We start from the raw sequence: 26,103 nt of genomic DNA on the forward strand, positions 1-26,103 counted from the left end.
AGGAATACAAGTAAGCCGCTTATGGCTATGCAAAGCCACTTACTAAAATTATTTTCAGCCAGAAAACCTTGAGAATTAATCATAAATGTAGTTTTATTATTGCAAATACACTTATTGATGGTGGAGATGAAAGTTAGGTAGAGCTCCAATTTGCTATCTGATCATATATTTTATGAGAAGCACTTTGTTGTTATTATATAATAATGGAATTCTGATTATAGAGTACACTGCTGAGTGCAAGAAGTTTCCAAGATGTCAACTTGTCAGCTCAGCTTGTCATGAGACTCCGGGACTGAGGAGGGCTGACGAGCTGCCTGGGATCCTGCTGCAGTATGGAAATCTACTCCTCTGCTAGCCTTTGTCTCATTAAAGAAATCATTTTTAACTCCACCCATTCTTTATTATGCAGATTCTGATGAAGCACCGTTTATCATTGAAGTTGAAGCAGCAACTATCCGAGCTGGTGCCATCTTGTCCCAGGTATCTGTTGTTGTTGTGAAGTTGCATCCTTGTGCTTTCTTCTCCATGACATTTTCTACTAATGAGATACAGTAATGGGTAATTGTGAAATAATTACTGTAAAAAAATACATTAAAAAAGGAGGCATACATACCATTATAGTATCTACTGACTACAAGAATCTTCAATTCATTAGAGCAGAAAAATGATTGAGTCCTAGACAGGCATTATTCTTCTCTGGACTTCATGATCCTGGTTCCAAATATATAAAGATAGATGCATTGTCCAGTAGCTTTTTGCAGAAACATCAATATACACTTTTTAATACTTCAATTGATCTCTCCACTGCTATTGTGTTTGGACTTACTCAAGATCTATCTGTTCGGTTGTATGCTGTTCAGAATCAAGTATCAACAGCTAATCCTTCTCATTTATTGTTTTTACTAGAATCCCTGATACAAGCTATACTTTCATAGACAGAATGAAATACATTTTGTGGAACTTTGATAACTTTGTGGAACTTTGATAGTCTATACATTAGAATTCTTATGCTTTAAATTGCTCACCAAATTTATCTATTGGCTTAAAAAAACATATTAATCTGCAGAATGCTAGTTTGCATAGAAGCAAGGTACTATTTAATGGATGTGAAGTACATTCCACTCTACTTGTTTATGTAGGAGAACAGGCACTGGATGTACAGAACCAAGCTGATTTCTCATGTATTCTGGAACGAGAGTGGGAGAGTTGATCTGAGTCCAAAAGTAGTAAGTGGAAGGATGGTTTGCTTTCAAATTTGTCCAGTAACAGGATATAGTTGTGTAATTACAATTGTAGAGGGGTTCATGCTTTCTCTGATTCTCTGGGCCCGTGCATGAATGTATTCAACTTTTTAACTAGATCTAACCTTTTGGATTGCTGCTGTTTGGTTATGATTGCATTAGAGCAAATCATCCATACTGTATAAATGATAATAAACTGTCAGATAATAAACTGTCAGAGCAATAGAGTATCATCAAAACAACCAAATGATTCTACCATTTAATCTGGTGACCTTTTTTGAAATCTGATATCAAAGAATTACTCCTGGCCTGTGAAGCCTGTGCTAAAATTAAGATACCCAAAGAGATACCTGTGGGATAGTCAATTATTTTGCCTATTACCTACTCCACTTGGACACATCTTAGTGGACTTTATCACAAGGTAATAATAATTATATAGATGACAGTTTCAATTAAATTACTCTTTTCATTCTATTACTCATTTTTGTTTTTTATCCACAGCCTAGGCTGCACTCTGCAAACAACACATCATCATATTTCATGGGGTACACAGTAACATTGTTTCTGACAGAGATCCTCCTTTTTTGAGATCTTTTTGTTGTCTATTGGACATTCAAATATTTTTTTTCTTACACTCCTCTTCCACATACAAATGGCCAGACCAAAAGAGAAAACCAGAAACTGGAAAAGAATGTAAAATGTTTCTGGAGTACATGTTAATCGAGCAGAACATCTGTCATGGACCTAAGCAAATAATAATTCACATCACTCACCATACAGATTGTCAACTTTTTATGTACATGGTGTATATCCAAATTTGTCATCTTTTTCCAATACCCACTTTTCTGTTCATCCTGAGACAGGAAAGTTTGTTTAGCCACTTAAGAAAAGTTGATGAAAGGTACATGTTTCACTGATATAAGCTTCTTCTTGTTCTTGTTCTTGTTCTAAAATGTGTATGAATGAGTTTTGGAGCCCTTATAAATTGAAGGGAGGTCATACAGTGTGTGGCTTTCTACAAAATTATATATAGCATCTTCAGCCTTCTAATAAATGTGGTTCTAGATATATTGGACCATTCAAAGTATTGAAACAATTGAATGCAGTTGACTTTTTTTAGTTTAATATATTCCTAGATTTGTAAGAATTCCTAAAAGTCTTCCTTGTTTAAACCATTTACTGTATGTATCTAAAAATAATTCTGTAAGTAACTAGAAAGGTCCTCTTCTAAGACTGTCAATGTTCACACAGAATAAGTTGTGGAGAAGATCTTTGATTCCAAATGGGTACAGTGACAATTGGTCCATTGGAAAGGGTGTGGACTAAAGGAAAGATACTGTTTACTTGCTAGACCTTCATACAGACAGTTTTAGGATTATTTATTATTATTATTATTATTATTATTATTATTATTATTATTATTATTATTATCTTTTAATATATAAGGTCCTTCAAGGGTTTCATAGCACTATAAAACTGGGTAAGATTGATGACAGGGTGTGGACTAAAGGAAAGATACTGTTTACTTGCTAGACCTTCATACAGACAGTTTAAGGATTATTATTATTATTATTATTATTATTATTATTATTATTATTATTATTATTATTATTATTATCTTTAATATATAAGATCTTTAATATATAAGGTCTTTAATATATAAGGTCCCTTGTATATTAAAGATATTATTATTATCTTTAATATACAAGGGTTTCATAGCACTATAAAACTGGGTAAGATTGATGACAGGGTACATACTTTAAGTACAGACTAATACACACAGTGTATGCAGCAAATTCACTTTGAGACATTAGGGTGTGTAGTTAGCATAATTATGTTTAGAATACAAAATGAAGAGGACCTTGCTCATATGAGCTTACAATCTATGAAGCCTTTCATAGACCTTTGCATGATAAACCTAAAGGATAGTGAAGTCAAGTGCATGAAAAAGGTTTAGATAGGAAAGCATTATAATGGGCTTACACAGAGGCAGAACTGAAGATACTGTAGGAATGGGCAAGGTAGGAGATTTTTTGTACTGTACATTATCTAGCTCAATAATACACTTTTCCATAAACAGTATATTAATGACCACTAGAGAGTTTGTTTGTTCTGTAATATTTATTGATGGTTTAGGAAATGGTATGTGTCCCTTCTGTATTTTTTACACAGATATAAATAAATAAATAAATTGTTATATATCATATCACTGGTTTATAAGGAGATGTTGAAATGCATTACAGTTTAATAATACGCTGTGCTCGCTACTCAGTTTCAGTCATCGCCTTGCTGTGACTACGTGACATGATTCATCCTTATACTTCAAAGTCTTTCAATTAGCATATATTCATTCCATCCTCCAAGACAGTCACAGAAATCGCTTACATATTACATTTGATATCTTCCTCTCCCTTCTCAGGCTTTGTGTCTGTGGTTAATGATACAATAAAATAAAAAAATTCATTTTTGTTCAATTTATCTCTATTTGGTACAGCATTTTTCAATTTAATCTTATATGTGGCTGCTTCATTAACGGTTATAACAACCTTCATATTTGCTAGATTTTGTATCACCATAAATTGTATTCCATTTCTTTACACATAATACCAAGTGTTCCCAAGACTGTAATGACATTCCAATATCTGTTTGTCTTCTATTTTTAAAGATACATTTTTCCTACTAGTCATATGACATTTTTTATATTTCCAGTGATGCTTATACCTTATAAAGTATTGTCTAGACTGGCTGTGTTTCCCACCTACAAAGCAGAAATGAACACTACAGTATTGTACTTTACAATGTTTTTAATGATATCTATTCACAAACCTTTCAAACAAATATCCCAGTGTGAACTGTTCAATAATTAAGGGCTTACTTACAGTGACCGTATAATTCATTTCTGATTGCAATCTTCTAAGGTAATAAAAGTTAACACAGTTGAGAGATTGCTCAGGAGAAAGAAATCTAGAAGGAGAATAGTCTTTGAACTCCTTCACTAAAGGCAGCTGGCTGCACAGTATTTGGGAACATGAAGATCTCAGGAGTACCTTTCTATAAATGACTTAAACATTTATTAGTTACTGTAATATGTAAATATCAACAGATATGTATGAGATGTAAAACTAACAAAAACATTTGTTTACATTTACTATGAACTTCGTACGGTAACAAGTGAAATATATATTTTATTCCCTGTTGATCGTTGTTTGTCTGCTTATTGGACCAGTGCAGGTGTCACTTATTTAGGATGCCAAGGTCTCCGTTCCTTTTCTCTATACTACTAAGGTGTACTTTGGGAAACTCTTAAAATTCAAATGTAAGAATATTTTTTGGAGTTTCCTGGATAAAAATTATTTTACCTGACATTTTGTGCATTCAGAAAAAGCTAATGTCTTCTATAAGTTTTTTTGAGCAGTTGGGTACCGGATCCGGGCAGTCAGAATCCCGACACTGGCATCCCGACATTTGTTAGTCTGTATCTTAACCCTACCCTATCCCTAACCCTCCCTCCCTGGTGCCTAAATCTAACCTTCCCCCTTAGTGCCTAAACCTAACCTTTCCCTTCCTGCACCCTTAACCTTACCCTCCCCCGTTAGTGCCTAACCCTTCCCTCTAATACCTAACCCTAAACCCCAACCCCAGTACTTACCATCGGGATGCCGGCTGTTAGGATGCCGGTGCTGGGAATCTGATAGGTGCCAGGATTCTGGCGCTGGCATTCTAAGCGCCAGCATCCCGTCTGTCAGTAATTTGACTGGATCACATTTTTAGAAATGAAAAACATGGTCAGTGTTCTTTTACTTTAATAAAGGTAACATAAATGAGATCTAGCATAAGCCCACAAGGCATATAAATGGCTTAGACCAGTGGTCTCCAACCTGTAGCTTGAGCGGTACCGGTAGCTCGCAGTCTTAATTTTGGTAGCTCACCTAGCTGCAGCACTGCCGAGTAATCCAAGAGGAAAAGACCTCTGACATGTGCTCCCCAATGGTGTTGATGCCATGGGCGGAGCCACAGGTACGCACGTCAGGTGATTGCCACAGCTGTGCTTCTCTGTGGTTCCACCCACGGCGTCTATGCTACTGCAGAGTGACTGACTCCCGCCCAGCCTGACAGAAAATCACACAGCATTCCTGCCTATACAGTATTTTTTGCTCCTCTACTGCATAGTAATAACAGTGAAATGTGCCTGTGCTTACATTTTATTTACAAACTGCAACAATATCACTGTAATAATTAAATGCATTGTTGTTTTCTATGAATTAAAATTTTTTATTTTTCCTTAAATGACCTCCAATTGTTCGGTTATTAGCCAGATATTTTTTCTACCATTTTAGTAGCTCTTCAGGAGGTTTCATTTTACTAAAGTAGCTCACACCTCAGTTAAGGTTGGTGACCACTGGCTTAGACCATAGTACTCTCAGCAGTAAAAATAATTGAACACAATGAGGCTCATTTAGAAATGGATGTCTGTCAGATTTGTTTTTGCATAAGATGCATATTTTCATATTCATCATGAGCACCATTATGTGTGCTCAGAGACTTTTGCATATTGTATGCTAATGTCTGGAGAGGCAGAATAGGGGCAGATAAGGGGAGGCAAGTTTAGGCTAAGTACAGTATGTGACTGTCAGTGGCGTAACTAGGGCAGGGCGAGTGTGGAGCGTGCCCTGGGCACCATTTTACCGGCGGCGCGGGGGGGCGCCGCCGGCCACGGTACCGGCCTGCTCGCCCTAGTTAGCCAGTGTAGCGCCAACCACAGTGAGTGCGGTCAGCACTACATATTTACACAGGACCGGTGCTAGGCTTCCAGCGCCAGTCCTGTGCTGTGCACCTGAGCCCATTCCCTCCCCCTGAGCACTTGCTCAATAGCACCAGGAGGCGGGCTCAGGCTGTGCATAACACACGCATTACCGCCAGCGCTGGCGGCGATGCGTGTGTTAAACAGCAGCCAATGAGAGTCAGATAGACTCTCATTGACTGCTGCAGCACCCACTGCAAGAGCCGAACTTCCGTCCAGCTCCTGCAGAGTGTTATGGGACAAACGTCATGATGTCTGTCCCATAATGCTGAGTGCGCCAGCCCAGGAGGACTGGCGGGCGTGAGCGGCGTCGCGGACCAGACCAGAGCAGCAGCAGCAGTGTGGATTCAGGTAAGTATATTTTTATATATATATTTTTTTTTAACCTATCTGCACAATGGGGGTGGCTACTACTGGGGGGCCTCTACTGGTGGTGGGGGCACAACGGGGGATGGGTGGCTACTCCTGGGGGCACCATTATTGGGTGGACCTCTACTGGGGGGGGCTACTACTGGGGGCACTTAATCGGGAGGGGGAACCTCTACTGGGGACTACTACTTGCGGGGGAACTACCACTGGGGGCATTATAAAAGGGGCCTACTACTAGAGGCACTGCACTCGGGGGACCTCTACTTGGGGCAATAATAGGAAGGGCCACTACAGGGGGGCACTGGATAGGGGGGATCACTACTGGATGCCTGCATAAGGGGACCACTACTGGGAAAACTGCATGGGGGGGACTACTGCTGGGGGCACTATATAAAAGGCACTGCATAGGGCAGGGGGGCTACTACTGGGGGCACCATATAAAGGGCACTGCATAAGGGGATACTGCTACTGGGTGCACTGCATTGTGGGGACTGCTACTGGGGGCACTGCATAAGGGGGAACACCTACATGGGGCACTGCATTTGGGGGGGCCACTACTGGGGGTACTGAGTAAGGGAAACTAATTGGGGGCTGTATAAGGGGGACCGCTACTGGGGATACTGTATAAGGGGTACTACTATGGGCCTGCATACTGGGGGTACTGTATAAGGGGTACTACTGGGGTTAAGGTGCTTATGGATAGGAATGTTCAGTGTGAAAATAAAGGGGTGTGTCATGTTGACATGCCCCATTTTTAAGTGACCAAGCCCATTTTTTGCGCACATCGGGGGGGGGGGGCTCCCTTTTCAAATTTGCCCTGGGCTCCAAATACCCTAGTTACGCCACTGGTGACTGTTAAGGTAATTGCAGCATATTTGGATGATGTAGACTACTCCGCTTCCTGTATACTGTATGTATTTTAAGAGGCTTATCTCTTGTGGGTACTGTAGGGCTGGTGCAAAGATACATAATAATGACAAATTTGAATCACATCTGATTGGATGCTTGGGTATGTACCACTCTAGCAGACAGTACCTAATTTATGAGCATACTGGCTACATTATAGAAAGTCACATTACTTATTATCAGTAGCAGTTGCTCTGGCGGAGCTGCAGCACCCATCAAATCTACCAAGGTGCCAGATAACAGAAAAACATTACCTGTACCTGCAAACACCATCCTGCTGGAGACTATAAAAATGCATCGGGGATCAGCGCAGTGTATGACAGCCGCATTCACAGAGACAGGGCAATCAGCAGCCTCCATGGTGTATCAGCCCGCTCTCCAGTCTCCTGTGCAAACTAGCCAACAGGAGTCAGAGGGGCAGGCAGATAAACCACGGAGTCAGCTGATTGCCCTGTCTCAGCGGCTGCAGCTGTCATGCACTGCACTGATACCCTGTGTGCTTACAGACTCCCAGCAAGAAGGGTTTTGCAGGTACAGGTAATACTTTTCTATTACCTGGCATCCAGCTTCCCGCTGCTAGATTAGGTAGGCGCTGTAGCCCCGCAGGAGCAAACGCCTCTGCTTATTTGACATTTTCATTTGAACTACTGCAGGAAAAGAATAACTGTTCAGTACAGCCAAAATACCTGCCAATTCCCATATTTGGATTAACCACAATTCTTCAGGTAAATTAGTCCCCTTTTATTTGCAACATAATGAAGCCTGAACATTTTGGAGCACTTTCGAAATACTGTACAAACTCGCCACTCATTAGGTAGTCTATTTATTTTGTCTATTGTGTTGCAATTTTTCAATGGTTTCTAACTGTTTTACTAACACAATGGTTAGTAAATTTGGGATTTGTATTCCTGTCTATGAAAAGCATTCAATGTTTTTTTCCGATGGTCTATTTCCGTCTAAAGTCGGGTTTTTCATGTTATTTCCCATCGGGTTTAACTCTTGTAAACCTCTGATTTGATAAAAATCAATAGAAAATTGCAGAAAAACCAAAACTGATGCTTAGTAAGGTTACCTCTAAGACTAACTTGACCACTTGACACTAGTGTGTCACATAATTTACCACTATTGATTCTCTCACATATCTTGTTGTATAAACGTAAAGTAAAGTGGACATCATCTCTTAATGTAGAAGTAACTAATGAGTATCTTGTATTGTCTTCTGAAATTTTACTTTTTGTTTAATGAGGCCTGCAATGATTGTGTCTCTCCGTAGTAGAAATTTTGTGGTCCTAGGGCCTAATTCAGCAAGGATCGCTATTGCAATTGCAATCACAAAGCCATACGCAGCCTAACATAAGGACGACCACTATAACTTACACACATCCTTAATACTTAGCATGACTGCAAAACCATTGGTAACATGAGTACCATCAGAGCCTCAAGCACACTTGAACAAGGTCAGACCTTACTCAGAAATTGCTAACCTCATTGCATGCAATGAGTCCAAGCTGCATATGGCATCACAGTGGCTAATGCATGCATGCCCCTGTAACAGTGTTCAAACACACTGGCACACCTGCGTTTTACCGAAAAACCCCGTCACCACCTCCAAACGGTACTTCCTTGGTGGATGGCATGCTGACCCTCTCCCTACTCTAAGCCTCCCTCTCTGGTGCCTGAACCTAAACTTCCCCCCTAGTGCCTAAACCTAACCTCCCCCTCCCCGCACCCAAAACCTAACCCTCCCACTAGTGCCTAACCCTAACCCCTAAACCTAGCCTTAACCCTCCCCCCACCCCGCTACTTACCGTCGGCATCCCAGTGATCAGGATTACTCACCTCCGCACCGACTTCCCCTGATCTCTAGAGTGGTCAGACACCATGTGTGGCAGCGAGTGATGCGCTGAGGATTATACCTAGGGTCTACTAAGACATCCATGTGCTCACTCCATGATGGATTTTATCTCTGAGTTACCACCCTCAAAGGGATATAATACTATTTGGGTGGTAGTGGACAAATTTTCAAAAATGGACCATTTATCCTTCTGCTCCACAATTCGCTAAAATGTTTATTCGTGGCATCTTCCATCTTTATGGACTACCAAAGGAGATAGTGTCAGACCGAGGTGTGCAATTTGTGGCCAAACTCTGGAGGACTTTATGTGCCTCTTGTAGAATTTAACTGAAATTTTCTTCCGCCTATCACCTGCAGACAAATGGTCAAACTGAGAGGGTGGATCAGGAATTGGAGACATTTCTGAGACTCTTTGTTTCTTTTTCTCAAGATAACTGGCTAGATCTACTGCCGTGGCAGTTTGCCCACAATTTTAGGTACCACTCTTCTTCAAACTCTACTCCATTTTTTGCAGTATATGGAAGACAAATACTGCAAAATACTGCAAGAGCGTGTTCCTGATTTCCAAGTTACCACCCATGGAAGTGCCTGTCATCACTAATCTCGTGAAATCACAATCTGATACATGGAAAAACATTGATTCCTCTTTGAAAAAAACTTCTAGTAATTACAAAAAATGTGCAGATCATAAATGTATGGCTATTCCTCTTCTGAAGATTGGAGATAGGGTGTGGCTGTCAACTAAGAAAATTCGACTAAAAGTTCCAAGCCTGAAATTTGTTCCACGCTTCATTGGACCATGTCATAGTCTTAAAATCATTAATCCAGTGGTGCATAAACTTGAGCTACCTCCTCAGTTGAAGATTTCCAACAGATTTCATGTTTCTCTTCTACAGTATGTCCATTAATCCTTAATCCAGTGGTTCCCAAACTTTTTCAGTTTGAGGCACCCTTAGGGTCTCCTTCATTTTTTCAAGGTACCCTTAAGCAAAATTACCTGTAGTACTGCCCTTCATGTAGTGCCCCCTATAGTACTGTACATGATGCAATACCCCCTGTAGTAGTGCCCCTTATGCAATGCCCCCTGTAGTAGTGCCCCTTATGCAATGCCCACTAAAGTAGTGTCCCTTATACAATACCCCCAGTAATAGTGCCCCTTATGCAATGCCCCCTGTAGTAGTGCTCCTTATGTAAAGTGCCCTGTAGTACTGCCCATAATGCAATGCCCCTGTAGTTGAGCCCATTATGCAGTACCCCTTGTAGTAGTGCCTCTTAGGCAGTGTCCCCACTAGTAGCCCCCACACCCCTGTGCAGAACTTACCTGTATGAAGTTCACGCTGGGGACTGCTCTTCCTGCTGTCTCTCCCACTGCCGCTGCACTGACTGGATCAAGCTGGATCCAGCAGGCATGCATGATGCTCACAAGTTCCCAATGATGCATTACACGGTGCCGCGGGTGCATGGGTGATATCAAGACATCACCAGTGCGCCACTGTGCACTGCATCACTGGGAACGCTGAAGCGATCAGAGGCTTCTTTAGCCTCTGATGGCTTCAGAGGCTAGTGATCCACTTTCTGAAGGAGAATTGATCGCAATCTACTGGTGGGAGCTCTGTGTATTCTATTCAAAACCTCCAATATCTATCCCCTATGTTTCCCTGTGATAGTGTTCTTATATTTGTTACCACTTTTGCCAGATACCTGACCAAAGGGCCGTGACATGCTTACTGGGTGCAGCTTAAGTCCAAATCCCGCTTGGAGGGGTCACTGGTCTACACCTCCCAGTAAGTTAGACTCTGCGCCTTTGGTCAGGTCTCGCCTACATCCAGTACTAGTGTATGCGGAAGACCCTGATCCAGGACCCTCGCCTCCTATTCCCTCCTCAAGCTGGATCCACGTCTTCCATCTCCATGGCAGAGAAACACCCTAGCCTGATCGTGACAATTGGCACACACTAAGATGATTAAAGGGATTTATTTACTTCTTGATAGTTTCATCATGATTGTTGGAACATCTACTAGTAATGTTCTGTAGTGGGATATTTATCCCTGCTATAAGATAGTGTAAACATTTTGATTAACAATGGTGCAGATCATTGATAACATAGGTTGATCGATGTATAGATATGATCTAACTACAGATGTGTGCTGACCCCCGTCTTTTGGTTTTGGATCTGGATTCAACTTCGTGTTTTGGTTTTGCAAATCCACCCTCACGTGTTTTGGTTTTGGCTTTCAATCTGCGTTTCTTAAAAAAGTTATAAAATGTTTTTTAAAACAGCTAAAATCATGTCATTTTTGCAATCCAAGCCCTGAAATTCGGATTTAAAATCCGAATTCCGAACTGCAGGAAGATCAGAACGGCAACTCTGATTTATCTGGATCTCCTCAGGAGATCAAAACAGCAACTCGGATCTTTCCAGATTCATGAAATTCTGGTGGATTTGGATTTCAGGAGAACTAAACAATACATCTCTAGACCCAACCAGATCATATATACTGTAAGAAAAGCATCCCTAAGTTGGGGGCATGTTTTCCAATAATAGTGATGAAATCTGATTGCAGCATGATTGGAGTTCATTATGTGTACAGTATATATGTTTTAATCTTGAATTCCATTTTATAATTAATAATAATTTTGTGAATTATATGGAGTATTTGATGAATGTGTATGGAATTTAAGTCTGATGCCCATTGATTGGCTAGTGTGACTACTTAAAGATTTCTTCAGTTATCTAAATATGCCTGGATAAAGACTTAATACAAGATGACAGCGAGTAGCATTGTGGAGGATATTGTTTCCTTTCTGGACCTGTTAAAATGTGTCAGTGGGAAGTAGTGCCCTGGACTCCAACCAAGATCTTTATACATTCCTATGTTATGTACAAAGGGCCTGATTTATTATGGATCGCTATTGCGATTACGCATGCAGATGGCAGATTGTTGCATACTGTGCATGCATTTGCATCGCAGTGCACGTGCGTGAAGGCTTCACACGATCGCAGTGACTACGCAGACCCATCTCAGAGTAATTGACAGTAAGTGACCATTGGGGTTGTTGACAGGGGGGTGGTCGGCAAAACGCAGGCATGTCAGTGCATTTGAACACTGTTACAGGGGCATGCATAAATTAACCACTGCAATGGCATATGCAGCTTGAGCTTTCACTGCCAACACTGATATCTTGGTGAGCTAATACTTGTGCTTTCCATGTAAACTGAGTCATATGCACAAAAATAGTATAGAATATCACAAACGTCTTTCCAATGTAGCTCCACGTGTTTGGAGTTTTGGACAAGACCCTTAGTACTTGTGACAATAGGAAACATAGTTATCCTGCTACTTGAAAGTACATTTTCATGGTGGAAAAATACAGAATGCAAAATGCCTCAACTACCACCAATTTTAATGAAGGTATGCTGGTAAGTATTTTTAGGGCCAGAGAGAGCAGCAAAGGGCTTGGGTGTTAGGGGAAGAGTTGCCAATTCATGGCATGGCGACAACCACCTGGTAAAAAATGACCACCCGAATTTTGTAGATCCGAGTCAGATCCAAGCCAGCTCGGAGTTTCCTGCCTGACTCAGATCTCAGATCGAGGCAAAACCATATAGTCAAAATTTTGCAGCTCGTGAGCTTTCGTCTCTATATAAGGGACGTGTTGGGTGCCATTTCACTCCAGCTGTGGAGACTGAACAGGGAGGGTGGGTAGAGTCGGGCTGGGGTGAGGGGCTGTGCTGTGCTGTCTGCTGTGTCCTGGGCTGTTGCTGATCCATTCTGGGCTGGTGCTGTGCTGTCTGTTATGTCCATCTGGGCTGTTGCTGATCCATTCTGGGCTGGTGCTGTGCTGTCTGCTGTGTCCATCTGGGCTGGTGCTGATCCATCTGAGCTGGTGCTGTGCCGACTGCTGCGTCCATCTGGGCCCAAGTTCTGGACCCCCCAAAAAACAAAAATACTGTATATATATTGTCAATTTATTTTCTGTGTTCGTGTTAGGCTTAGCTACACAATATACAATAAGTTGCAACCTAGTGCTGCCCATCTCCAGTCATCATCAATCGGTGCTCAGGGCCCAGGTTCTGGAGCTGAAATTTTTTTTTTAAATTGTCGTTATTTGTCTAATAATTGTCTGTGCATGTTAGGCTTTGCCGCACAAGATCTAGCAAGTCAGCAATGCAACCTAGTGCTGCCCGACTTCAGTTGCCATCAATCTGTGCTCTGGGCCCCAGTTCTGGAGCTGAAAATTTATTTTTTTTTAATTGTCTTTATTTAGTCTAATAATTGTCTGTGCATGTTAAGCTTTGCAGCAAAAGATTTAGCAAGTTGGCAATGCAACCTTGTGCTCTGGGCCCAAGTTCTGGAGCTGAAAAAAAATGTTAAAAAAAAATATTTTTTTTTCAATTTATTTTTCTGGGTGCGCACGACTGCACGTGTGAGAATTCTGTAACCGCACCTTGGCTACACTATTGGTGCTTGTGATATTGCTTCTAGACTGCAGAAAATATGGAGGGCTGTCACATGACAGGAGAGCAAGGCCAAAAACCACATGTTGTAGCTGCCGCCAGCAGTGCAAGGCCGTCAACTTCCTCATCCTCTATGAAGGCACATGCCCCAGGGCTTAAGTCACGCCATCGATATGGTAAACCAACTTTTACTGAAGTTAAGAAAAACAAATTGAAAGGACATTTGCCTTAAACAAATAATTGGCAATCTGCCACTCACTAAACAAAGTGGCAAGAAAAGGATAAGGCCTTGGCCTTTCTTTATGAAGACTGCTATTTCTGATAGCCCTTCGGAAAAAACAACTGTGTGCTCTGAGAAATCGAAATCACAAATCCCCAAGGAGAGTGCATGTGTGTCCGTGGCTGCCATGTGTGAGCCAGACCTAAATACAACTGTACTGGAGGATCCTCCAAGTTCCAACATTTGTGTGCCCTCTGTAACTGCGGGGAAGGGCAGTCAACATCTTAGCAAATGTAGGCCCTCATTCAGAGCCGTACGCTCTGAGCAGAGCGCACGCTCTGCATGAGGGCCGGGCTCCATTTTCATGGAGCGTCCTCCTGGACGCTCGTATAGCTGTGGGTCACCACCCACAGGCTATACGAGCGTGCATTTTGATGGCCGCGATGGTCGTGACCATCGCGACCATCGAAATTGCGAGCCGGAGCCTGCGGTTGAGGTTTTCAACCGCAAGCTCCAGAGTGATTTTGGCTCTATCAGAGCCAAAATCACTCCCACTGACATCACTAGTGATGTCAGTGGGCCGGCTTCTGATGGGAGGCGTTCCCGTGGGAACGCCCCCGTCAGGGAGGCACGCCCCCAGCACGCCCACCAAAGGGGGCGTGCTGTCAATCAACATTGACAGCACGCCCCCTTTGATCGGACACAACGAGCGAAGGAAAGTCCTTCGCTCGTCGTGTCTGGCGCATGCGCACGACGGAGCTCCCTCCATCGTGCGCATGCTCAGTGCAGACCATCGACCCACTTGCGAGCGGACAGCCGCTCGCGAGTGGGTCTGAATCAGGCCCATAGTCATCGAGGATGCTTCTGTGGAATTGCACATGGAGGAGGAGGATATTTTGGTAGTTGAATGCGCAAAGGATGATGAGGTTGTTGATGATGAAGATGTTGGTGATGAGGATGTTGATGCTGAGGATGTCCTTTGTGTAAGTAAGGCAACAGCTGTTGCCCATGTATTAAAAAAGCCAAAGCCCATTGTTGTCATGCCGGGACAAAAGACAAAAAAATCCACTTCTCACGTGTGGAATTATTTCCACACCAATCCGGACAACAGTTGTCAAGCCATATGTGACCATTGCCAAGCAAAAGTGAGTAGAGGGAGGGAACTAAACCACCTAGGAACTGCCTCCTTGTTACATCACTTGGAGTGCATTCATCAAATATCAAAGTGTACGTTGCCAAGTTCCAAAACTCAAAACGTAACAAGTCCAGTGTCACCTACCTGCTCCCTCTCTGTGAGATCCAAGCGCCTTCGATCTCCAACACCAACACCTGCATCATCAACATCCTCATTCGTCATCCGGAGTAGTCCTGCTGCATCCAATGTTGGTATTCGAAGCATGATTGACTCCTCTCCTATCCATGATTCCTTAGAAGGATCCTTGATGGCTACGCTTGTTGATGTTGCTGTCAGTGGATCTTCATCCCAGAAGGTCACCAGGAGGAAGACTACTTGTAGCATATCCTCCAAAAAAACACATAATTGTTAATCAATCATTTGCAAGGGCACACAAGTATGACAGCAATCACTCATTTGCACAGCAGATTACTGACGCCATAACAACTATGCAGGTATTACATGTTCATCCAGTATCTGCCATTACTGCAGTGGGTTTTCAACAGTTAATTAAGGTCCTGTGTCCTCGATACCAGATCCCTTCTAGATTCCACTTTGCTAGAACAGCAATTCCAAATCTGTACAAGGACATTACAAAAAAGTATTAATGTCCTCAGAAATGCCATTGTACCCACTGTCCACTTGACCACTGATATGTGGACAAGTGTGACAGTGCAAACTAAGGATTACATGACTGCGACAGCCCACTGGGTACGTGTATTGCCTACAACAGCAACAGCAGCAGCAACATCTACCAAAAGACATCTGATACAGATGCAGGCTACTCTTTGTATAACTGGTTTCACTAAGAGGCATACCACTGAGACCCTCTTAGAAAAAGTCAGGGAAATCATTGCTAAATGGCTTACCCCACTTGGACTCTCCTCGGGATTTGTGATTTCAGACAATGCCACCAATATTGTGAGAGCATTACATCTGGGCGAATTCCAACACATCCCATGTTTTGCTCGCACAATTAATTTGATGGTGCAACGTTTTTTTTAAAAACTGAAACGGTCGTGCAGGAGATGCTCTCGGTGTCCTGCAAAATATCCAGACATTTTAGATATTCGGAGACCTCTTGTCAAAGATTACATGACCAGCAGGTACTGTTCAATTTGCCCTGCCATCAGCTGAAGCAAGAGGTAGTAACTTGGTGAAATTCTACCCTCTATATGCTTCAGTGGATGGAGGAACAGCAAAAGGCCATCCAGGGCTATACAACAGCCTATGACATAGGCCGTGGAGGGGGAATGCACCTTACTCAAGTGCATTGGAGAATAATTTCCATGTTGTGCAAGGTTCTGAAACCCTTTGAACTTGCCACACATGAAGTTAGCTCAGACACTGCCAGCTTGAGTGAGGTCTTTCCCCTCATCAGACTTTTGCAAAAACAGCTGAACAAACTGAAGGAGGAGATGAAATGGAGCAATTGCACAAAGTATGTCAGACTGGTGGATCAAGCCCTTGATTCACTTTACCAGGATACAAGAGTCATCAATCTATTGAAATCTGAAAAATATATTTTGGTGACCATTCTGGATCCTAGGTTTAAGTCCTATCTTGTGAGTTTTTTTCCAACAGACCGAAATCTAAAACTATGCAAAGAGCTGTTGGTAAAAAAATTGTCAGCTGCAGCTGCACGTGAAACACCATCATCTCCTCCTTCACTTTCTGCAGCTGCCAGGAAAAAACTCAATTTTCCTTACAGAATGCCTGCTGGTCATGCAGATCATTCACCAAAAAATTACATCTGATCGGGCCTGAGAGAACTGCCTACTGGTGACATGTCTTCTACCGTGACTATGTGTGATGCAGTCTCCATTCACAGGATGGTGGAGGACTATTTTAGAGATAACATCCTTATAGGCATAGTATGGGGAAGAAGAAGAAAACTCTCTTGTTGGGGGCACTCGAATGTAAAGGTTATAATAAGAATAATATATAAAAAATTACTTTTATTAGATATATTTTAAAATACCAAAAACAAGTCTGAGCCTGTTACTTATTGGTATTACTGTTGGAATAACAGCTATAAATTAGCAGAACACGAACATACATAGAACATAAGACAACATATAATACAATACTTATCACAATTATGTGAAGCTAAGTGAAATATTACAAATAGGTCTATAATTCTCTGTCTCATACAATATTGAGACCTATATAAAACATATACTAGTTCAATGACCTCATAATGTCGTCATAGCACAATGGCTAATCAGAATTACGGCAGAAGCATACAAGCAAATCTTCTAGAAAAGAATGTGATAATAACCATACAATATTCAATATAGGTTACGTGAGATATCACAGCACAATAACACTGAACAGTAATCAGAGAAATACAATGATAAGGGGGTCAGATGAAATAATAGCTGACCCTGCAAATATCAAAATGAATATAAGCAAATCACTGGTTGTAATGAGAGGCAGATCACACGTAGGTTGCCTGTGATGCCACCCAGGTACTTGTAGACAGTAAGGTTATAGGAAAAAGTAAAGCTACTCCTTTATGTGGAGTTTACAAAATAGCAGCTGCTGCATGCCATTGTATAACCATTGAATGGCATGTGAGCGTACTATAAAGGTACTCCCAGGGTAGGGAATAAGTACAATGAGTATCTGCTGTTGGACGGCGTTAAAAAGAAGGTCCTGGTGTAAACATTGCAGGAACCTCTAATAGGCGCACCCCAATGAGAGTACTCATAGAGACAATAGTTATCGTAATGAAATAACACAGCATAGGTTTGCGATCTGTGCTGCTGCCAGTCATATACCAAAGGTAGTGGTGAGTGGTGGGAAACCCAGATCGCATATGCAGTGATAGGAAGAAAGAGTATGAGGGTAGCTGCACTATGGCTAGTACAGGACAAGTGGAGCTCTGTTGCCCTAAAGGTATTGCAGGGTCACAAACTTGCGCTAAAGAAAGTGTAGTATGAAAAGTACCTGAGCGCTCACCTCCAGGGAGCCGGTGTGTAGTATAGAAAATTTGCCACTAGAAGAGCCTGTCAGTATGCTGCCATGACGAATCCTGCCTGTACACAGCCGGATTCGCGGGTCTGAGATGCGCGTTTCACTGTCGCTTCCTCAGTCAGATGCATTCTTTAGCGCACTGAGTGGCTTTATTTAACAGAGACAAGTTTGTGACCCTGCAATACCTTTAGGGCAACAGAGCTCCACTTGTCCTGTACTAGCCATAGTGCAGCTACCCTCATACTCTTTCTTCCTATCACTGCATATGCGATCTGGGTTTCCCACCACTCACCACTACCTTTGGTATATGACTGGCAGCAGCACAGATCGCAAACCTATGCTGTGTTATTTCATTACGATAACTATTGTCTCTATGAGTACTCTCATTGGGGTGCGCCTATTAGAGGTTCCTGCAATGTTTACACCAGGACCTTCTTTTTAACGCCGTCCAACAGCAGATACTCATTGTACTTATTCCCTACCCTGGGAGTACCTTTATAGTACGCTCACATGCCATTCAATGGTTATACAATGGCATGCAGCAGCTGCTATTTTGTAAACTCCACATAAAGGAGTAGCTTTACTTTTTCCTATAACCTTACTGTCTACAAGTACCTGGGTGGCATCACAGGCAACCTACGTGTGATCTGCCTCTCATTACAACCAGTGATTTGCTTATATTCATTTTGATATTTGCAGGGTCAGCTATTATTTCATCTGACCCCCTTATCATTGTATTTCTCTGATTACTGTTCAGTGTTATTGTGCTGTGATATCTCACGTAACCTATATTGAATATTGTATGGTTATTATCACATTCTTTTCTAGAAGATTTGCTTGTATGCTTCTGCCGTAATTCTGATTAGCCATTGTGCTATGACGACATTATGAGGTCATTGAACTAGTATATGTTTTATATAGGTCTCAATATTGTATGAGACAGAGAATTATAGACCTATTTGTAATATTTCACTTAGCTTCACATAATTGTGATAAGTATTGTATTATATGTTGTCTTATGTTCTGTGTATGTTAGTGTTCTGCTTGTGATAATTTATAGCTGTTATTCCAACAGTAATGCCAATAAGTAACAGGCTCAGACTTGTTTTTGGTATTTTAAAATATATCTAATAAAAGTAATTTTTTATATATTATTCTTATTATAACCTTTACATTCGAGTGCCCCCAACAAGAGAGTTTTCTTCTTCTTCCCCATACTACGTTTATCTATACTCTCATGGGGAGCACCTCCACACTTTACAATATTTTTGCTTGACACCTATACTAGGGTTTGATATTTATAACTGTGGATTTTCATTATTCTTTTGACTAATTATTAGGGGTGTGCACCGGCCTCTTTTCGTGTTTTGTGTTTTGGTTTTGGATCTGGATCTTTCTTCGTGTTTTGGATCTGGATTGGTTTTGCCCCTCCACCCTTCCGTGTTTTGGGTTCTGGGTTTTGTGTTTTGGATCCGTATTTTTTTTAAAAAAGCATAAAAACAGCTAAAATCACAGAATTTGTTGGTTTCTCTGCTCCTATGCTATTATTAACCTCAATAACCTTAATTTCCTCTAATTTCCAGTCTATTCTGAACACCTCACACCTCACAATAGTGTTTTTATGTCCAAAAGGTTGCACCGAGGTAGCTGGATGACTATGCTAAGTGACACGAGTGGGCGGCACAAACACGTGACCCATCTAGGAGTGACACTGCAGTGGCAGACAGGATGGCAGTTAGAAAAACTAGGCCCCAAACTGTACATAATGCAAAGAAAAAAAAGAAGTGCAAGATGGAATTGTCCTTTGGCCCTCCCACCCACCCTTATGTTGTATAAACAGGACATGCACACTTTAACAAATCAATCATTTCAGCGCCAGGGTCTGCCACACAACTGTGGCTGAAATGATTGGTTCGTTTGGGCCCCCACAAAACAAGCTGGCAATTAATGTGTCCCTGCACAAACTGGCTCTACGGAGGCAAGATGTCATCCTCATCCACCGATTCCTCACCCTCTTCAGTGTGTACATCCTCATCCTCACAAAGTATTAACTCGTCCCCACTTGAATCCACCACCACAGGTCCCTCTGTACCTTCTGGAGGCTGGTCTCCCTGGAAGAGCTGATAATTCATTTTGATGAACATCATCTTCTCCACAATCTGTGGAAGCAACCTCCTACGCCTTTCGCTGACAAGGTTCCCGGCTGCACTAAACACTCTTTCGGAGTACACACTGGAGGGGAGGCAACTCAGGTAAAATAGAGCCAGCTTGTACAGGGGCCTCCAAATTGCCTCTTTTTCCTGCCAGTACAGGTATGGACTGTCTGACATGCCTACTTGGATGCTGTCACCGATGTAATCCTCCACCATTCTGTCAATGGTGACAGTATCATATGCAGTGACAGTAGACATGTCAGAAATTGTTGCCAGGTCCTTCAGTCCGGACCAGATGTCCAAACTTGGTCCTGCCTGCCCTGCATCACTGGCAGCGGGTTGCTTAGGATACCTAAGTTTTTTCCTGCCAGCCCCAGTTGCGGGAGAAAATGAAGAAGGAGCCGTTGACGTGTCACGTTCCGCTTCAGCTGACAGTGTGTTCACCAGCAGGTCTTTGCACCTCTGCAGGCTTGTGTCGGCCGGAAAGAGAGACACCACATAGGCTTTAAACCTAGGATCAAGCACGGTGGCCAAAATGTAGTGGTCTGATTTCAACAGATTGACCACCCTGGAATCCTGGCAAAGCAAATGAAGGGCTTCATCCACAAGTCCCACATGCCGAGCGGAATCGCTCCGTCTTAGCTCCTCCTTCACTTTCTCCAGCTGCTTCTGCAAAAGCCTGATGAGGGGAATGACCTGACTCAAGCTGGCTGTGTCTGAACTGACTTCACGTGTGGCAAGTTCGAAGGGCTGGAGAACCTTGAACAACACGGAAATCATTCTCCACTGCGCTTGAGTCAGGTGCATACCCCCTACTTTGCCTATGTCATAGGTGGATGTATAGGCTTGTATGGCCTTTTGCTGCTCCTCCATCCTCTGAAGCATATAGAGGGTTGAGTTCCACCGCGTCACAACCTCTTGCTTCTGGTGATGGCGGGGCAGGTTCAAGAGTGTTTGCTGGCGCTCCAGTCTTTGGCACGCAGTCGCTGAATGGCGAAAGTGGTCAGAAATTTTTCGGGCCACCCAAAGCGTCTCCTGCACGCCCCTGTCGCTTTTCAGAAAATTCTGCACCACCAAGTTTATTGTGTGAGCAAAACATGGGACGTGCTGGAATTTGCCCAGATGTAATGCCCGCACAATATTGGTGGCGTTGTCAGATATCACAAATCCCCAGGAGAGTCTAAGTGGGGTAAGCCACTGGGCGATGATTTCCCTCAGTTTCTCTAAGAGGTTGTCAGCGGTGTGCCTCTTACTGAAACCGGTGATACACAGCGTAGCCTGCCTTGTAACGAGCTGGCGTTTCTGAGATGCTGCTACTGGTGACGCTGCTGCTGTTGCTGCGTAAGGTGATACATCTACCCAGTGGGCTGTCACAGTCATATAGTCCTTAGTCTGCCCTGTTCCACTTGTCCACATGTCCGTGGTTAAGTGGACATTGTGTACAACGGCATTTTTCAGGACACTGAGGACACTTTTTCGGACGTTTCTGTACAGTCTCGGTATCACCTCCCTAGTGAAGTGGAATCTAGACGGGATTTGGAACCGGGGACACACTACCTCCATCAATTGTCTAAATCCCACTGCACTAATGGCGGATACCGGACGCACGTCTAACACCAACATAGCAGTCAAGGCCTCAGTTATACGTTTTGCTTCAGGATGACTGCTGTCGTACTTCATCCTCCTCGCTAAGGACTGTTGGAGGGTCAATTGTTTAGTAAAAGTAGTGGTGTTCCTACTTCCTCTCTGGGATGATGAACGACTCCCAGCAGCAGCAACAGCAGCAGCGGCAGCAGTAGGCGTAGCAATGCAGGATCCTCCAGAGGAATCCCGGATAGGAGAGTCAGTCATGCCAGTGACATGGCCTGCAGGACTACTTCCGATCCTGACTAAGGAGGAAATTGACAAGGAGGGAGTTGACGGTGTGGTTTGCAGGCGCTTGGATACAACAGGACAACGGGATTTAGGTGTCCCTGGACTGCTTACAGTCTTAGCCAAAGTTTCTGAACTTGACAGTAACTTTTTATGAACGCGCTGCAGGTGCCGTATAAGGGAGGATGTTCCTAGGTGGTTGACGTCCCTACCCCTACTTATTTCACCTTTACATATGGTACATATGGCAAGACAGTTGTTGTCCGGATTTGGATAGAAATATTGCCAGACCAAAGAGGTGGAATGTTTGGTCTTCTGCCCAGGCATGACCGTGATGGGCTTTTTCATCCCACGGACAACAACTGTCTCCCCCGGAGCCTGATTTAAACAAACCACATCACCATCAGAATCCTCCTCGCCAACTTCCTCCTCAGCGCCAGCTACACCAGTATCCTCATCCTGTTGTACTTCAACAGTGACATCTTCAATTGCATATCAGCAAGTGGACTGTGGGTGCTCCTTTCAGCACTTGCAGGGGGCGTGCAAATGGTGGAAAGAGCCACCTCTTCCCGTCCAGTGCTGGGAAGGTGAGGAATCGCAACCACCACCACACTTGGACTCTCCTTGGGGATTTGTGATATCTTCTTAGAAAGTACAGTTCTTCGTTGTGCTTTTGCCAGCTTAACTCTTTTGATTTTTTTAGTGGGAGGAGGGCTTCCATCGTCATGTGAAGCTGAACCACTGGTCATGAACATACTAGGGATCGACCTTAGCCGTTCCTTGCCACTCCGAGTCGTAAATGGCATATTGGCAAGTTTACGTTTCTCTTCAGCTGATTTAAATGTCTTTTTCAAGGTCATTTTCCTGAACTTTGCCATTTGGGATTGTATGTGCCCTCTACTATGACATTGGGCATCGGCCTTGGCAGACGACGTTGATGGCATGTTATCGTCTATGTCATGACTAGTGGCAGCAGCTTCAGCACTAGGAGGAAGTGGTTCTTGATCTTTCTCTATTTTATTTTTATCGGAGAAAGTTTGGTCCTCCATTTATGTTATATCGATTTGATATATACGTGCGGCTAAACACAGAAAATAATTTTTTTTTTGGTTTGGACTGGAGTGTACTTTCGGGGGTTACAGCACCCTTAACGGTCAAGCCAGCCGGCCCTTTACTTATGACACAGGCGCACGCTTGGCACTACTTTGTTGATGCACGTGCGGCTACTGCGCACACAATTCACAAACACAGAAAATAATTTTTTTTTTGGTTTGGACTGGAGTATACTTTCGGGGGTTACAGCACCCTTAACAGTCAAGCCTGCCGACCCTTTACTTATGACACAGGCGCACGCTTGGCACTACTTTGTTGATGCACGTGCGGCTACTGCGCACACAATTCACAAACACATAAAAATAATTTTTTTTTGGTTTGGACTGGAGTGTACTTTCGGGGGTTACAGCACCCTTTAACGGTCAAGCCAGCTGGCCCTTTACTTATGACACAGGCGCACGCTTGGCACTACTTTGTTGATGCACGTGCGGCTACTGCGCACACAATTCACAAACACAGAAAATAATTTTTTTTTGGTTTGGACTGGAGTGTACTTTTGGGGGTTACAGCACCCTTAACGGTCAAGCCAGCTGGCCCTTTACTTATGACACAGGTGCACGCTTGGCACTACTTTGTTGATGCACGTGCTGCTACTGCGCACACAATTCACAAACACAGAAAATAATTTTTTTTTGGTTTGGATTGGAGTGTACTTTCGGGGGTTACAGCACCCTTTAACGGTCAAGCCAGCCGGCCCTTTACTTATGACACAGGCGCACGCTTGGCACTACTTTGTTGATGCACGTGCGGCTACTGCGCACACAATTCACAAACACAGAAAATAATTTTTTTTTTGGTTTGGACTGGAGTGTACTTTCGGGGGTTACAGCACCCTTAACGGTCAAGCCAGCCGGCCCTTTACTTATGACACAGGCGCACGCTTGGCACTACTTTGTTGATGCACGTGCGGCTACTGCGCACCCAATTCACAAACACAGAAAATAATTTTTTTTTGGTTTGGACTGGAGTGTACTTTCGGGGGTTACAGCACCCTTTAACGGTCAAGCCAGCCGGCCCTTTACTTATGACACAGGCGCACGCTTGGCACTACTTTGTTGATGCACGTGCGGCTACTGCGCACACAATTCACAAACACAGAAAATATGTAATTTTTTTAGCACTTGGGGGGAGCACCCCTGATGGACAGAGCACCCCCTGGACAACACTACAGCACCCCTTTAGGACTGGGACACTGCACAGGACTTTGGAGTGGACACAGCCCCTATGGAGAACTGACTGCACAACACAGTCCAGCCAGCCCCTATGGACTTTGAAGTAGTGGACACAGCCCCTATTAACAACAGCAGCACAGCACAACACAGCCAGCCCCTATGGACTTTGAAGTAGTGGACAACAGCAGCACTACACTACACTACACTACACAGCCCTAACTCCCACCCTCCCTCTTCACTGTCCACAGTCGAGTGAGAAAATGGCGCCGACGCGGGTACCTTATATAGGATCCAAAACCCGCGAGACTCGGAAGGCGGGACGATGACGTTTTGCCTCGATTTCAGATCCGAGTCAGGCAGGAAAAGTCGAGCCTGACTCGGATCGGACTCGGATCGGGGGGGCTCGGGGGGGTTCGGATTTCAGAAATCCGAACCCGCTCACCCCTACTAATTATATCCAATATATTATATCCTGTGCTCAAACTATATCCCTCTATTCCCCCCTTCCCTGGTCATTTATATCCTTATAGGCATGTCAGACAGTTCCTTTCAGTACTGGCAGGAAAAGAGACAAATTGGAGTCCCATACACAAACTGGCTTTGCATTACTTAAGTTGCCCACCCTCCAGTGTGTACTCCAAAAGAGTTTTCAGTGCAGCTGGCAACCTTGTCAGTGATCGGCGTAGGAGGTTACTTCCTCAAAATGTGGAAAAGATTATGTTCATTAAATGAACTACATGAATTACATGAATTACAAATTCCATGAGGAAGACCTCTACCAACAATTACATCAAAAAATTACAGAGGCGCCTATGGTGGATTCCAGTGGGGACTAATTAATATTGTGTGAAGGAGAGGATGTACACACTGATGGGGATGACAAGGATGAGGACGACGACGATGACAACTTGTAATGTAAAGCCAGTTTGTGTATGGGATTATTTTCATTTCCATGTCCAATGCACATTGGCAGCTTGTTTTATGGGGGTCCAAACAAACAAATCATTTCAGCCACAATTGGCAGTCCTTGTTGCTGAAATCATTGATTTGTTAAACTGTCCTGTTTCATATACAACATGAGGGTGGGTGGGAGGGCCAAAGGACTATTCCATATTGTACCTTTTTCCATTCCATTATGTGCTGTTTGAGGCATTGCTGTATGACATTTTAAATAATGTTATGGTTGGTTTAAGAACCAATGATTTATTTTTAAATTAATTTATTATCAATTTTACAGCCAGGGGCTGTACCAATGAGTTTCTTTTTATTAATTATTCAGCCACGGGCTGCATCCAATGAATTGTTTTTTTAATTAATTTATTATCAATTTCACAGCCAGGGGCTGCTCCCAATGAATTGTTTTTTAATTAATTTATTATCAATTTCACAGCCAGGGGCTGCTCCCAATGAATTGTTTTTTAATTAATTTATTATCAATTTTACAGCTAAGGGCTGCACCAATGATTGTTTTTTAATTAATTTATTATCAATTTTACAGCCAGGGTCTACACCAACTATCAACTATCAATTCTTCAATCCTCAAGGGTATCCCAACCATCATCTTTGCACAGTCCTCAACTCTATTAATAATTATATCAATCAGTTTTGAGCCAGCAAGCTGGATGCAACCTTTTGGCCCTTTTAACTAGATGAAAAAAATCAATATTGTGAGCTGTTAGGTGGTCAAAATTGACTGGAAATGAGTGGAAATAAATGTTATTGAGGTTATTAATACTGTAGATCCAAAACCAATCCAGATCCAAAATCCATATCCAAAACCAAAACACCA

The sequence above is a fragment of the Taudactylus pleione genome, unplaced genomic scaffold (assembly GCF_031769625.1).
Source record: "Taudactylus pleione unplaced genomic scaffold, aTauple2 ptg000154l, whole genome shotgun sequence".
In the NCBI taxonomy this organism is placed as follows: Eukaryota; Metazoa; Chordata; class Amphibia; order Anura; family Myobatrachidae; genus Taudactylus; species Taudactylus pleione.